The following is a 15,316-nucleotide window of genomic DNA, read 5'->3' as shown; positions in this document are numbered from 1 at the left end:
TTGTCCAAAAGCTAATTTCCCCTATCTCAAGCACTAAGGGATTCTTTCAAATGGAAATAACTCTATGGAACAAACAAGCCTCTAGGTGATTTTCTAGCCAAGTGCAATAGTGGATAGAAACTAGTGTGTCTTATAAGTGAGCAATAGGCTCCTATTTATAGAGTTTTGAGACACTCTTTGAATTTCAAATTCCACCAACCATATGGTTGTTACCGATGTTTAATTGGATATTTATGAAATTAAAAATGAGTTTGGGGAGTTACATGAGTTGTTAGAACTGTTCAAAATGGAAAAATGAAATTGGGTTTGGATGTCAGCTTTTTTGGTCGCGACCAAAGCTATTCCTGGCCGCAGCCGTGAGTCTCTGTTCCCTAGGTCGCAACCAGGAACACTTATGGCTTTGGCCACATCCCAATTTCATCACATTATTTTTGTGCAATTTTCCAAACAACTCTATACTCTTCCCACGTGACTTTGTAACCTCCAAACTCATTATGAGGTTTAAAATCATGTCTCCAACATCCATATCTCTTATGGCTTTGAAAATTTTAAATAAAAATGTGTAACATCAAATCAACACATTATCAGGTAATGTTTGGGGGCTACAAACTAGTAACTAAATTTGTAACTTCAAATATGTTACATATTTGAATATTCACATATATCAAAATATTGTAACTCTCTTTTATATGTTACAATATGTGACACTCATTGTAACATTATTTAATCTAAATATCATATTATAAAATAATATAACACTTTTGAATCTCAACACATGAGAGAGTGTTCTTCTCACAATTCAGAGAGAACAAAGTTCTCTATTTTTCTCTCTTGGCAAATAATGTGAAAAATGCATGAGATGTCTTTTTCTCATGATGTTATATTATATTAATATAACATTCAAAAGAAGACCTAGCCCTAATCTCATTGGGCCTTTGCATGAGCCACGGTTCATTTGGGCTGTGGTTGGCACCAACTACAAGGCTTTAGGCCCTGTGGTATTTTATCTCTATAAAATGATATTTGTTGGGTCTTTATCATATTATTTCAGGCAATATACAATTATACCACAAAATTAAATATGGTCAAATTAATTTTCAATAAAAAATTAATTTCATAAAAGTATCAATATAATTTTATTTTATAAATATTATTTTACAACTAATATTAATTTGCGAGATTAAAATAATATATATTTTTTATTTGTTTCATTTTATTACCAAATTCCTACCTTAGTGTTTCGAGCTAGTACGGGGACAGTATGAACCCGTAGTTCTAAGCTCAAATAATTTAATTAATTTCACTAACTCTTAGTTCCATTAACTAATTTATTAATTATGAATTATTCCACTAGAAATTCATAGTTTAACTATCAAAACTAAAGTCTTATATTATTAGAAGCTATAACTATAAATTCGTCCATTGATTTAGTCATTGCATGAGTTATGACGCTCTGTTATTTGTTCATAATTAAAGCTAGGTCTTAATGTTCATTAACCTCTCTAATTATGTCTTTATCAATTAGTTCCATTGATCCTCCAATGAAAATTAGTCAATAAATTTAATTATGGAATGAAATTTATGTACTCCCACAGAAATTGAGCTCTCTATGTTCAAGCCCTGAATCAACACTAAAAGGAACAACTAATCTGCTTTCATTTAAGTAAGGAGCATATTCGATATTTGTAAAGTATGCTCCCAGCCACTTGCAGTTCTATGACTCCAAGATTTCAAGAATTCGATCGTAGGAATATTAAACCTTACGTGATAAGTCAAAAGTCATAAAATCACAAATAGGAGTTCGTTACTCACTTTAGGATTGTGGTGAAGTCTCAAACGACCATCGATTGATGAATGCGGAACTTCTATATTTTAACGGAGATTATCTGAAGTTACTTTTTTCATCATGTCCCAGTCCAATACAATCTATATTGTATACGATACCTCTATCTCTCTGTGTTGCTACACTTAACAGTCTAGATAAACCACTCTGTCTTAAACAAAAGATAGACCGTACTCATAATCTTTATTAAATAAAGCTCCCACGTTATTTAGCGATTACGAATTTTTTTTATATTATTATCTTGAATTAAATCATCTTGTATATGTATATCATTATACATATACTTAATTCAAGACCACATCAAAAATATTGAATCTTCATGATAAATGACATGTATAATTAAATACAAATATGAGTGCAAAATATTAACGTTATTTAATTAGCAGTGATCGTTCACACATAAATACACTATAAGGGCACAAAACCCAACACTTAGATAATATGGAAGGTTAAGCTAGATTCTTTTCCAGAACTTGGAAAGCTTGCTCGCACTATTCATTTCATTCTAACTTCTTGTTTCCCCTTAATAGGATGTAAAGTGGGAGACATTTGTTAGTTGATTTTGAAACGAAGTGATTTAAGGTTGTTATCCTCCCTATTAAACTTTGGACATCCTTGCGCGATTTGGGAGAAGGCATGTCTAACAAAGATTTGATATTTTCTAGATTATCTTCAATCCCCCTCAAGTTTACAAGGAAGCCAAAAAATTTCCCAAAAGGTGCACTTTTGGGGATTCAACTTCATGTCGTACTTCCTTAGCATATTGAAACATTCTTCTAGGTTGGCCACATGGTTTTTGGTAGTCTTATACTCGACAAGCATGTTGTCAACATACATTTCCATGTTATGACTGATCTGGTTAACGAACATTTTATTCACCAGTCTATGATATGTAGCTTCGACATTTTTTAGCCCGAATGGAAACACATTGTAGCAGTATACATTGTGCTCGTATGTTCTTGGTCAATAGGGTTCATAGAGATCTGGTTATATCCATAATACACATTCATGAATGACATGAGCTCATGACCGGCTATTGCTTCTACTAGCTGGTCGCTTCTGGGCAAAGGAAAACAATGCTTCGGACATGCTTTATTTAGATCAAAGAAATTGAGGCATGTCCTCCATTTGCCATTTGGTTTGGGAACCAGCACAGAGTTAGCTATCCATTTCGGATATTTAACTTCCCTAATGATCCCACATTTTAGGAGGAGAACTACTCCTTCCTTTAGTGCTTATCCTATGTCCTTCCCGAGTAGTCTCTTTTGTTGTTGTTTTGCTCGTATATTTCTAATCAGATTTAAGATATGCATGATATCATTAGGATTAATACCAACCATATCAAAATGTGACCATGTGAAGACATCAAGGTTATTCTTTAAAAACTCAACCAAACTTTTCCTTTGTTCTACACCGAGGTTTCTTCCCACTACTACAATTTGGACATCAGCCATCGGCCATAAAGGTCGGTGTAGCGCACCAAATTTTTTTTTTTGGTTTAATTAATTTTGTAATTTATTTCATTATTAATTGTTAAGTGTTAGAAATTTATTTTTAATTATTTGAATTGTTTGGTAAGGAAATATGTTAATTTATTTTAATTTGTAAGTAATTGAGTTTTGATTGAATGCACCAAGGTGCACGGTAAGTAGTGATGCACATGAGTTATTGTGTGTGTGTGCATGTGCATGGTATGCATGATGAGCATGCCATAGATGATAATGTAATTTCCCATTTAATTAATTAATTATTTATTTATTCAATTAAAAAAAGGTGAAAAATGACAATGATTTGTAGAAATTTTGGGAAAGTTAGAATTGGAGTAATGAAGTGTGAAAGGCATTGAGTTGGCTGAGTATGAGAGATAGAGAAGGAGAGTGTTCTGTCAAAAAGGGCTAGGGAATGTTTCCATACTTATTCATATCATCTTTTCCTTAAACTATTATTTTTATTATTAATTTGATTTTAGGAAAGGAAATGGAAATGGAAAAGTTACCCATTCACATTAAGAGGTTAGGGTTAGACTATTAGGATAAATAAAAGGATAAGAATCATGAGCTTGAAGGCTCATTTTGCTTGTGGCTGACAAGTTTAGAGAGAGAGAGCAAGGGAGAAGGCACGAGAAAGAGAGAGAAAGAAAGAAGGAGAAGGAGAAGAAAAGTAGGGTTTCAAAACCCCTAGGTATGTGTTCATGTATTGCTATTTTAAATCCTTACTTATGAATTCTCTTCTCCTTAATTCTAAATTTCTCTTTTATTTTCTATGTGGTTTCGAAAACCCTAGGGTGCCCAAGGTTATTGTGCTCTTGTGTTCTTGAACACAATCAAGGAAGGTAATAGAATTTTCCCCCAATCTCTTGTTGTTTCGGTGATTGTAATCTCTTGGGTTTTGTTTCATAAATATGATTATAATCTATGGAGATTTCAATGTTCAGTTATTTTGATGAGGTTGGTGTGTTTATGTTATTGTTTGAATTTTTCTAGATTTTTTGAAGGGCATATGCGAATGGTGGTGATTTTTTTCTTTCACATGAAGAGTATATTGTTTGTTAATAAGACCCATGAGAATATTTCAGAGAGTATGTATTTGATGAGATTTATGTGGAGATTTATCTAAGGAGAGAGGTAAAGAGGAGCAAGGGCATAAAGGTCTTTTCTAAGGGAGGAGAGAGAGATGAGTGTGCAGCAAGGCTGGGACCTAGGGCTCTCAAGAGCCTAGGACATCTACCCTAGGAAGAGTAAGAGCCTCACCCACTCATTGGCTAAACCCCAATCATTTCTCTCTTACACATCTAATCATTTTTTTTTAATTTTCTTTTTCCTCAAGAAAATAACTCTCTCCATTATCTCTCCCCCAAAACTGAACCCTAGCCCCTCTACTCTCCATTTCTGCCATTTTTCTCTCCATGAGCCAAGAGCACTCATTTCCCCATTGAAGGAGGGAGAAGCTCAGGAGCACACTAAGGAAGAGTATGTTTTGAACCTTACTCTATTTTTCTCATCTCTTCCTCTTCAAACCCGAAACCCTAAGGGTTTATGTTGCATGTGCGTGATCTAATAGCCATGCATGGTTTTTATCTTGTGTTCTAGGGTTCTAGAGAGGCTTGTGTAGGTAGTACCTCAAGGAGTTAGCACTTTGGTGATCTAGTAGAAACAAGGTAAGAAATCTTGGTAGTTTGCATATTTTCTTCCTCATCTATGTTTCTTTACCCTAATCCATATCTTAAAAATTGGCATGTGGAACTTGGAGCTTGTTTTTGAGAGTGTAGAGCACTAAGGGAAGGTGTTGAAGAGCTAAGGAACATATGTCCAAGCTAGGGGCTTTGAAAGGTAGAATCTATGGTTGAGTTCATTATTTTTTGTGGTGATTGTTTTATATCTGATTGTATACGGTATTTCAATAGTTTTTGAGCTTATTTTATTCTTAAGGTTGAGATTTATGTGTGGCATGATTATTTTCATGCATGCATGTGGACATGGTTATGCTAGAAATGCTTATTGTTGTTAGGTTGTGTAAAATGCATGTTGCCAAAATTTCGTAGTCTAGCTTCCAACGGGTCATATTGTACTCTACTACCTCTGTCTTTGAAACATATTTATGTAGTTGCATAGTTCTTTGTGAGTACTTGATGATAAGCTTTGGAAAATCCTAAAAAGGTATTTTTTAAACCCAAGTTATGAATGTTTTGGCATTTTGGTGTAAATCTGGAAAATTTCTGAGGAGCATGCACTGTCCAGATTGTTTTGACTTTTGAATGGGTTTTAAAAATCAAAAATCTTCAAATTTTGGTAGGGTGTTATTTTAAACATGTATAAGGGTCACTGTAAAATTATGGAGAAAAATGTGTTAAGGTATAAGTGAATGATTTTTCAAAGTTTGCCCTAAAATCTGGGAACAAAACTTCTGGGCAGCAAGCACTGCCTATATGACTTTATACATTTTCTTAAGTTTTAATATTCCAAACTTATAAAATTTTTAAGGAAAATAAAGATCCCTGTAAAATTTTAGAAAGAACTCGGCTATGGTGAAAGAGAAGTTAATTTTCAAAGTTACCTCAAAATCTGGGAAAAACTTCTGGGCAGCAGGCATTGCCCAGATTGCTTTAGAATTTTGAATGGGGTTTTCCATCCTAAAAATTATGAAATTTTGAGGGAAATTATTTAAGATGTTTATAAGGACTCCAGTAATATTTTAGATAAAAATGTGTCACGGTTTAAGAGAAATAAGTTTTCTAAGTTTTCCCTAAAACCTAAAAAGTAGTAATTTCGAACCTTAACAAAAAAAATGCTTTTTTTTGGGGAGGTTAGTTCTCTTAACCTAAAATAAGTTTCTGACGTGAGGCTTTCGCCTAGTTCTCGTCCTTATGACACACAATACGTGAATGATAGTTTAAGGGTTTTTTTTTACCAAAACTCAACTTAGGGGAAAAGTTTAAAAAGGAGACTTTACTACTTTAAATTAAATAGTGGAAGTAATGTTTTGGAAATGAGAAGAAATAATCCTTTGCAAAGATAACTAAGGATTTGGAGACTTAACCAATTCCAAATCAGCTTAACTTAATTTAAAAGTTGATTTTTACCATTTTTTATGTTAAGGATCCAATTGCCCTTCTTTTGAAAAATAACGTAAAAAGATATCCTAGGTTATGGATAAAAATGGTAAGAATGAGAGTTGGGTTTTGTAGATTCTTTAAGAGAACGAGATGATATTGTCATATGTTATTTGTAAAGGATCAAAAAGCAGTATTTTGGTAAATGATAGAAAACAGTAAACTTTCAAAGTTGGTATTTTTCTAAAGATAGGAGTTGAGTAGAACATATTTTTCAAAAAAAAAAAAAATTCCAAAATACGAGTTATCCGATAAGAGAGTTTTCTAGTTAAAGAATATTAAGATGCACGACACGGAGAGCGTGTTGCGGTGAGGCCGATTTTCTCATGATACTGTAAAGACTGAAACGAAATCCAGCCTTATAAACTGTAAGGTGTATAAGAGGCTATAGTATAGAGTCTCCAAGAGAAAGTTATTGCATGTAGCTATCATAGAATATTAGTTATAAGAGTATGCCATAGTTTAATCCAAGTACACTGTATTAATTACAGTAACCACGAAAGGGAAAATGAATAGCGATGTTAAAGATCCAGCTGGGAGCTAAGGACTCCGATTAAGTTAGCCTTTCTCTTTCTTGGCTACAACATGAATATACTAGTGTGTGCTTGTAGTAGTAGATTACACTAGTTTTTTTGGGTCATTAAGACTAGGGTATGCTTAATACCTACTCTTGGAATGCTTTTGCACTTTGCAGCTAAATCATAAGTAGGTTCGGGTTGGAGCCAGAACCTTAGCGTAATATAGTCTGGGTTGGAGCCAGGACATGATAAGCTAAACTCTGGGTTGGAGCTAGGATACGGTAAGCTAAAGTCCGGGTTGGAGCCAGGACATGGTAAAAATGTTCGGGTTGGAGCAAGGACATGATAAAAATATTGTTCGGGTTGGAGCCAAGACAATGGTAATACATTTCGAGTTGGAGCCAGGACATTAATGATGGAACCGGGTTGAGGCCCGAATCCCTTGTTGTTAATCTATTAATTAGTTATGATATGCGCTTTATATCTTTAATGTTCTGGGACTTTTCGGAGTGAAGGTTAATGTGATATGTGTGAACTCGATTGTTAGAAGCAACCAGAGTATTTATTTCAAATATGGTTATATATATCTTGAATGTCCTGGGAATTTTCTGAGTGCATGATTATTTATGTTATGTAACAAATTGGTTGTTGAGTGCAACCAAAGTGTTGATATCTGTTATGTTTATTAGTTGCAAAATTTTATGGTAGGGTTTGGACTTTTCCCATACCCTAGTGATCAGTAGTTATATCTACCTTAGGTTAACCCATTATTGGATTTAGTATATTTGTGTGCAAGGCTATTCTTACTAAGCGTTTTCACTTATCTAGTTGTTTCATGTTGTAGGTAAGTGCAAAACCAAAGTGGAGCAATGAGCGCCGGAGTCTGCTTGTGAATATGTACATGTGGCCTGAATATGTACATGTGGAGGTTTTTGATGGATCACCATTTTGAAAAGAAAAAACTAGAAGTTTGTTATTTCTTTTGGGATAATTTTTTGTTATAACTCTGTGGAAGAGTAGTTGCATTTATGTTTGCTAAACTAAAAATGTCCACACACGATCTTTTTTTAAAAAAATTATATGGATTTTTGGTACAATGATTTAAAGTAAAAGTTTAGATCTCCGCATGTTTTGAGGGTCGTTACAAGTGGTATCAAAGCTCGAGTTGAGCCGATTCTGTAGACAAACCCACATGTACATTCTGCAAGATAGATCGGCACTCACTGTAAGTACTGCCTTTTTGTATCTGTTTCCTTTACTTTCTTTTATTACCACAATTCTATAAATTTTAGGTTATGGTCAGTATACCTGAGATAGGTGACCTTGTGATAGGAAACCTACCCATGATCCCTACTGCTAGGATCGATTACTATAGACTCTTTAACAATGAGAATCCCTGATGCTTTGAGTGCGATCAACGGCATCGGCGTGTCATTTGGAAATGGACACATTACATGACAGAAATCTTTGATAGGAGCCACCCCAAACCACAGAGGCAGCTGTAGTAGATGGCGAGGTGGTGGAGGAGATGGTCGAGCTAGTAGTGGACCTAGTGGAAGAAAACGAGAGCGAGCCAGAGGAGGATCTTGAGCAGCCGAACGAGTATACTAACATAGAGTTGGATATTCTGATGGATATGATAGATTAGGTTTTGTTGTAAAAGTCTTGTTGATACTTTTGTAAAGACTTTGCAAACCTACTAAGTTGTAGAACTTTTGTATAGTTGTATCAGGCGTATGTAGCAACCCCACGCGTAGTTAGGGTTTTTTTGCATGATTTGTCGTGATCATTTTGTATTGCTAGGTTATATCCCTGAATGTTTTGACTACCTACTTTGAGTTGAATCATTATGGTTCTTCTTTCTTGTGTATGAGCAAAACTTGTATGCTCATTTAATGCAAGGTTAGTATTCTTCCCTACTATACATTGTTGTATAGAAATTCACAATGGTTTCTAACACCTGAGCTAGGGGAGGTCGAGCTGATAACCCACTACACCCAATCTAGAAAGCAACCATTGACCAAGAGGCAGGTCGTGGCCGAGGCAGAGGAAGGGGTCGAGCCCGAGGACAAAGGACAGGTAGAGGTTGTTAACAAGACTTTGAAAGATACAATGAAGAAATGACTCGAGCAAGCTAATGAAAACTAGTCGGATATATTACCAGAATTTTTATGGTCATATCACACTACTGCTTGCACATTAATTGATCATACTCCATATGTTGGAAACTGGTTTACCATGTGTGCAGCGGACAGAATGGGGAGTTGGGCACAAAGATTTCAAAAAGAAATTATTTAAACAAACTTTAAATAATTGGATCCATAAACATGCAAAACACTAATAAAAGAGAAATAAAAATATGAGGATTTACTAGCTGAAGAACTATCAAGAATCCTTGCTATCTTTTTGTATCTCCAACGAACATCCAATCCAATGCAGTCTTTGAAATACTCAGACCAAGATCTTCAAAGATCTGTCTCTACACCTCAAGATGTGTGTGGACACGTAGAGTAATGGTTGGGAAAAATTTCTGATTCACAAGATATTCTCAACACATGAGATCTTGGAATATTAGGTCTGAGACAATTTTAAGGGATAGAGAAAAATTATACGATACATTTTTTTCTCTGTCAAAAGTATATTATTCTCTTTCAAAAGTTTAGTTGTGAAACTATTTCCATCAAATAGATTTATAAAGGAATTAATTAAATTTTAAAATTTAAAATTCAAAAACTGAAAATTCAAATTATAAATCAATTATTAAATAAAAGAAATATCCAAGACCCATTCTTGGACCTTGTTAGAGATGTGTTCCAACTTTTTTCTTTTAATTATTATTTCATAATTATTTAGTCAAAAATATCTAAACCTAATAACTTATCTTATGAGATTAATTAAAGAATAAATATCATTACAAATTCAAATCTAATTTGAATTAAGAGAAATATCTTTTCACATTATTTAAATAATTAATTCAAAATTAATTATCTTAATTATTTAAATGCTATTTTTGAAAATACCATTTTATTTAAAAAATAATTTCCGAATAATGTAATTAATTAATTTCAAAAATTAATTTGTTAATTAAATAATTTGTCTCAGTTATATATTTGACCCTGAAGAACAAATTTCTTTCAAATATGTCATTTTCCTAATTTTTCTCAATTTCAACACTTACCTTGAATAGTGTTGATAAAACCATCTTGGAGACCTATGGGCCTATAATTTCAAGCTCCAATAAATTTAGATTAATAATTAAAACTATTTAATATAATAAGCTTAATTTACTAATCTCAATATTATTCCACAAAAAATATGAGATTGCACTTTTGTAATTATAGACATTTATTTATTGAGTACTTTTAAATATATAAAAAGTGTCCATCAATTTAATTACTACATACAATTCAATCATCTGTTAATGATTCATAATTAAAGTAGGAATTAATCACTCTTTAACCTCTTTAATTATATATTGTTTCCTTAAGTACCATTAACTTTACTAGTAAAGGTTAATTCATAAACTGATTTATGAATTTGAACTCAATAACCTTTCAGTTCCAAAAGCCAACCCTTAAGGGAACCATTATCAAATTCCTCTCAGAAAGGTACAGAGTCAAAATCTGTATATTATATCCCTAGCCATTTACATCAATGAGTTCCCAAAAGAAAAGTTTTCAGTCTGAACATTCTAACAGACTATAACGAGTGAATCAAAGAACTCATATGACATAAATAGAAGTTCATAATAACATCAGGATTAAGATCAATTTGTATATGATCATCTTATTGATATGTTTAAATAATACTTATAAAGTCAACAATATTATTAAGTATTAATAACATATTGAGTCCCGTTCATGTTTAACCTCTTTAGACAAAGTACCTCCACTAAGATGTCCTACTACATCAGTAATCCGAATCTAGATTACATGTATTCATAATACTAGTGAAATGTACTTATAGTATCTAATCAAAATATTCCATATAACTTTGTTTTACTTCGAACTGTTTAAATATGTCCCCTACAATCTTAATCCTCTGTAACGAATACAAGATTGTAGTCACAACAGAGAATTTGGCAATTTTCTGATATTCATATAATATTATTCTAATAATAGTATAAACAAACAATATATGAAAAAATTCATTTCATAAAAAATTGTTCAAAACATATGCTTTAAAGGGCATTAATCCCATCACCATTTTCCTTGGCTTATGAATATGAAGCTATGATACTAGATGAATTAACTCCCCATCGCATCGAAGAAGTACATATGACCAAGCTCAGAATCATCAATTGGTAGTTGAAACTCTTGATTTGATCAAAGAACAATGAGAGCAATCACAGTTGCGAGTAGCTGCTTACAAGCCAAAGATTGCTCAATATTTTATCTCTCGAGTTAAGGACAGAAAGATCGCCACATGAGATCTAGTCTTGCGACAAGTGTTCCAAAACACCAAGGATCCTACAGTAGGAGTTTTGGGACCTAATTGGGAAGGACCGTACCAGATCATAGATGTTTTACAACATGATATGTATAAACTTACTCGATTGAACGGTGAACAGGTCCCAAGATACTGGGATGACGAACATCTTAGAAAATATTATCCGTAACACTGGTCGCTGGGCTCGTTTTTGCCCGTTTTTTCAAAACCAATGTTTTTTGTTTTTGTTATTTTTTGTTGTAAAGGAAATTTTTGCCCATTTTTTGTAAAGACCAATTATTTCCTAGTTACCTGATCGTAAGGCACATTTTTTCCCTTTGAGGCGACCAGTTATTTAATAAAATTCAATTCCTGATGTTTTCATTCAAAACATTCATTGTGTGTACGAATTCTTTAATTCAATAAATACAATTTTTTCCATTTTAATATGAGATATTTACAAGGAAATTTGCTTGACACACTTAACATTGCCAATTTTTTGTTAATTGACAAGTATTGCTTAACATGTGTGATTTTTCCCAAAAGAGTATACTGCTTTATGGTTTTTTTTGGAGCAATAAGATAAATGACAAGTAACCAAGGACTTACCTCCTCAATCACTTGGAGGGCATATATGGTATACACATTCTCACATAAGCAAAAGAGTAAAAATCACAACGTAGTAGTACTTAGAAAAAAATTCAAAATTTATAAAGTGTTGTGCTTTGTTTGAGAGAACATAGAAATAAAAAAAACTCTGCTTGTTCACACGAGCATGAAAGTTGGAAAACTTATATGGCAGGAAAATTGGTATATCTAGTAAAAAAATAAAAGAGCAACATATTGTATGTAATAAAAGAAACATATTACAATTATAACCGAAATTAAATACTGCTCGGTCTGCCATTGTCTTTGCACTACGGACCTTATGGCCCGACTGTCTAGAATATATGTAAATAAAAGAGAGAGAAAAAATTATAAGGGAACTCCCACCTCACTGGTCGACAACGTCATCCTCGACCTGCTCTGCCCTTGGTCGCCATCAAGGTTTGAGAGAGATCTCTAGACTAAGACTCTCCGAGGAAGCAACTACAGCAGATTCAACCTCCTCACAAGCAATGCATATGGCAATCTTCTTTTCTCAAAGATTGACAGGAAAATAGTTGAAGTTCGCCTCCTTATTGTTCTTCCAAAACATGAACAAACAATTAAAGGCAACGTTCTTAAACCTAGACAAATCCAAGGAGTGCTTGTATTTTTCTTGGCCTAGCTCCTCCTCGAGATTTTTTAGCTGCTCCTCATTGCCCGTATGCATTTTTAGCTCATCCTCGAGCTACTGGATATGCTCCTCGAGGCTCTTTTGTTTTTGGCCGAGTTCTCCAATAAGACGTGATTGCTTTGTCCCCTTCTCCTAGAGTGCTTGGATCACCTGGCTCTTTGCCTCAATCTTGAGAATCTTTCCCTTAAGATCCTCCTCGAGTTCATTAGCCTGCTAATGATTGATTTTGTTGGCCTCTTTAAATTGTTTCATAGTGGCCCTTGATCTTGCGAGTGCATCATCAAAACTTCTTTAAACGTGTATGAGCCAGTGTCATCATACCCACAAGAATGATAAGGTAAAAATCAAACAGAACACTTATATAATAATGTATGGCTTTTTGAAGAATAAATAGGTGCTTGCCAAAAAGATCTTCGACATTGCCCGACCAAAGGCCTAGTTAATAGACACCCCCTCAAGGGTGGCGAAGACCTCAAAACTTAGGCGATGCTGAGCGAGCTTCTAAGTTTGAGTGCAGATAGCCTCGGCCAAGGAATTGAGGCTTGCCACTATTTTTGGAGGTATCTTGTGGTCAACAACTGAGGCTATAGGGGAAGTGCTCGTAGGAGGAGGCTGGCTGGCTAGAAGAGTTCGGCCAGCTGGTGAAGCAAGATCAAATGGAGGAGTCTGCATGGGAGGAGTCTTGCTTGGTGCAACTAGAGAGGCTAGAGCCGGAAGGTCTCGCCTGACGCGCTTGGTTACAAGCTCTTTGCTTGGACTAGCACCAGTAGCAGCCTTTCTTTTAGCTGCCTTCTTGGTTGATGAAGGAGGTGATGTTGAGATGTATAACTCAAAATCATCTGAGTCAGACATTGTTGTAATCAAAAGCAAACATGTTAGAATTCTTCAAAGGATATAAAGAAAATGAGCACTTTACTTGTTACAAAAACAATATACATATCTATACTATTGCTCGAATAGTATGAATCAAACAATTTATGTCTACATTTAACTACAGAAGAATTAAGGCATTTATTATTATGTGGGAATTCCTCATCATCATCAGAAGAGGACAGGGACGTGCCAGGGAGATCTTCATCCTCGACCTGACCTATTTTCCTTTCCCTTCTTCTGTGGAAGGTGCTTGAGCTCTGGGATAAGTAACATCTTCTTGCTCCCTTATACTAATCTAGATTGCCTTCTTCCTCATTAGAGTAAGGGCTGCCTAGGGTTTTTCGGTTTTCCCCACCCTTCACCACCTTCTGGTTCAGCGGCTATTCCACCAATTGCACTTGTAGTAGTGTCGTTATGTTAGACTGGTGGGCCTCGAGCAAGCCAACCAATCTAAGATTGGCGCTGTTTACGAGCAGTCTACAAATCTTCTCATTATGAGAAAGGTTGTCTATGGTATGCACTCAAGTGAACATATCCAAAGTAGCAGGACACCTTTTCCATGGGCCTAAACAAGTGAAGAAAAATAAACTAAGTACTAGTTTAAAAGAAAAATGAAAGAAAAAGAAACATGAGGAACGACTCATTACCTCCTTGCTGGAAGGAGAGATTGTCTATGACTAGGTTGGTCGTCAGGAAGTACTCTTTCAAATAGGCCCCCTCATTGCTCCTAAACGTGAGGTCAGTCAGGAACACTTGACCTATCTCTTTGCTCATATCCAGGTGGCAGAATTAGAAAAATCCAGTACCATGCTGACCCGGATTGGACTTAAGGTCGAACAGGTAGTGGACCTCGTGTGGAGTGGGAGAATCCCACTTGTGAAAATTATATAGGATATATAATGTTGAAATCATTGAATATCCATTGGAAGTTATTTGGAACGGAGCAATGCCAAAATATCTGGAAATGCCCCTGAAGTAGTCATGGATGGGAAGAATAGCACCATCCTGGATGTGAAAGCGTGACCAGGCACTGTAGGCTTCACCAAGAAAATTGGTGAACTAGTCGGCCAAAGGAGTTATCATGCTTATCCCTCTAATTCCATATGTCTCGGGTATTCCTCTAGAGCACTGCTTGAAAGAGTGTAGCTAAGACAACATACCATGCCACATTTTGCCTCATGCGAGGCTTTTGCTTCGCCTAGAGCCTTATAGTGCTAGTCACCTCCATAGTTGGTGCAGCTGCAGCCAGCTGCTCGTTGGGCCTCTATTGTTGTTGTTGCTACTATTGTTGTTATTGTTGTTGTTGCTGTTGTTGTTGTTGTTGTTGTTGTTGTTGTTGTCATCGTCGTCGTCGTCGTTGTTGTTGTTGTTGTTGTTGTTGTTGTTGTTGTTGTTGTTGTTGTTGTTGTTGTTGCTGTTGTCGTTTTTGTTGTTATCGTTGTTGTTGTTGTCGTTGTTGTTGTTGTTGTTGTTGTTGTTGTTGTTGTTGTTGTTGTTGTTTGTTGCTGTTGCTGCTGCTGCTACTTCTGTTGTTTATGGTGGTGCTACTGCTGCTGCTGTTGTTGTTGTCGTTGCTGTTGCTGCTACTCACACTACACCAATAACCCCTTTTTATAATACATGAATACAACACTAATGAAAAAGTATTATAATTGAGGTAAAAATATGGGCGGCAAACACACACTAAAAAAGCACGCTAATTTATTTATGGGAAAGACACCGTTTTTCCTTTTATTTATTATTTCTAACTTTACAACAGAGGTCAA

This window comes from Humulus lupulus, chromosome 7 (genome assembly GCF_963169125.1).
Source record: "Humulus lupulus chromosome 7, drHumLupu1.1, whole genome shotgun sequence".
In the NCBI taxonomy this organism is placed as follows: Eukaryota; Viridiplantae; Streptophyta; class Magnoliopsida; order Rosales; family Cannabaceae; genus Humulus; species Humulus lupulus.
The sequence above is the reverse complement of the archived record's forward strand: the minus strand, read 5'-3'. Positions refer to the sequence as shown.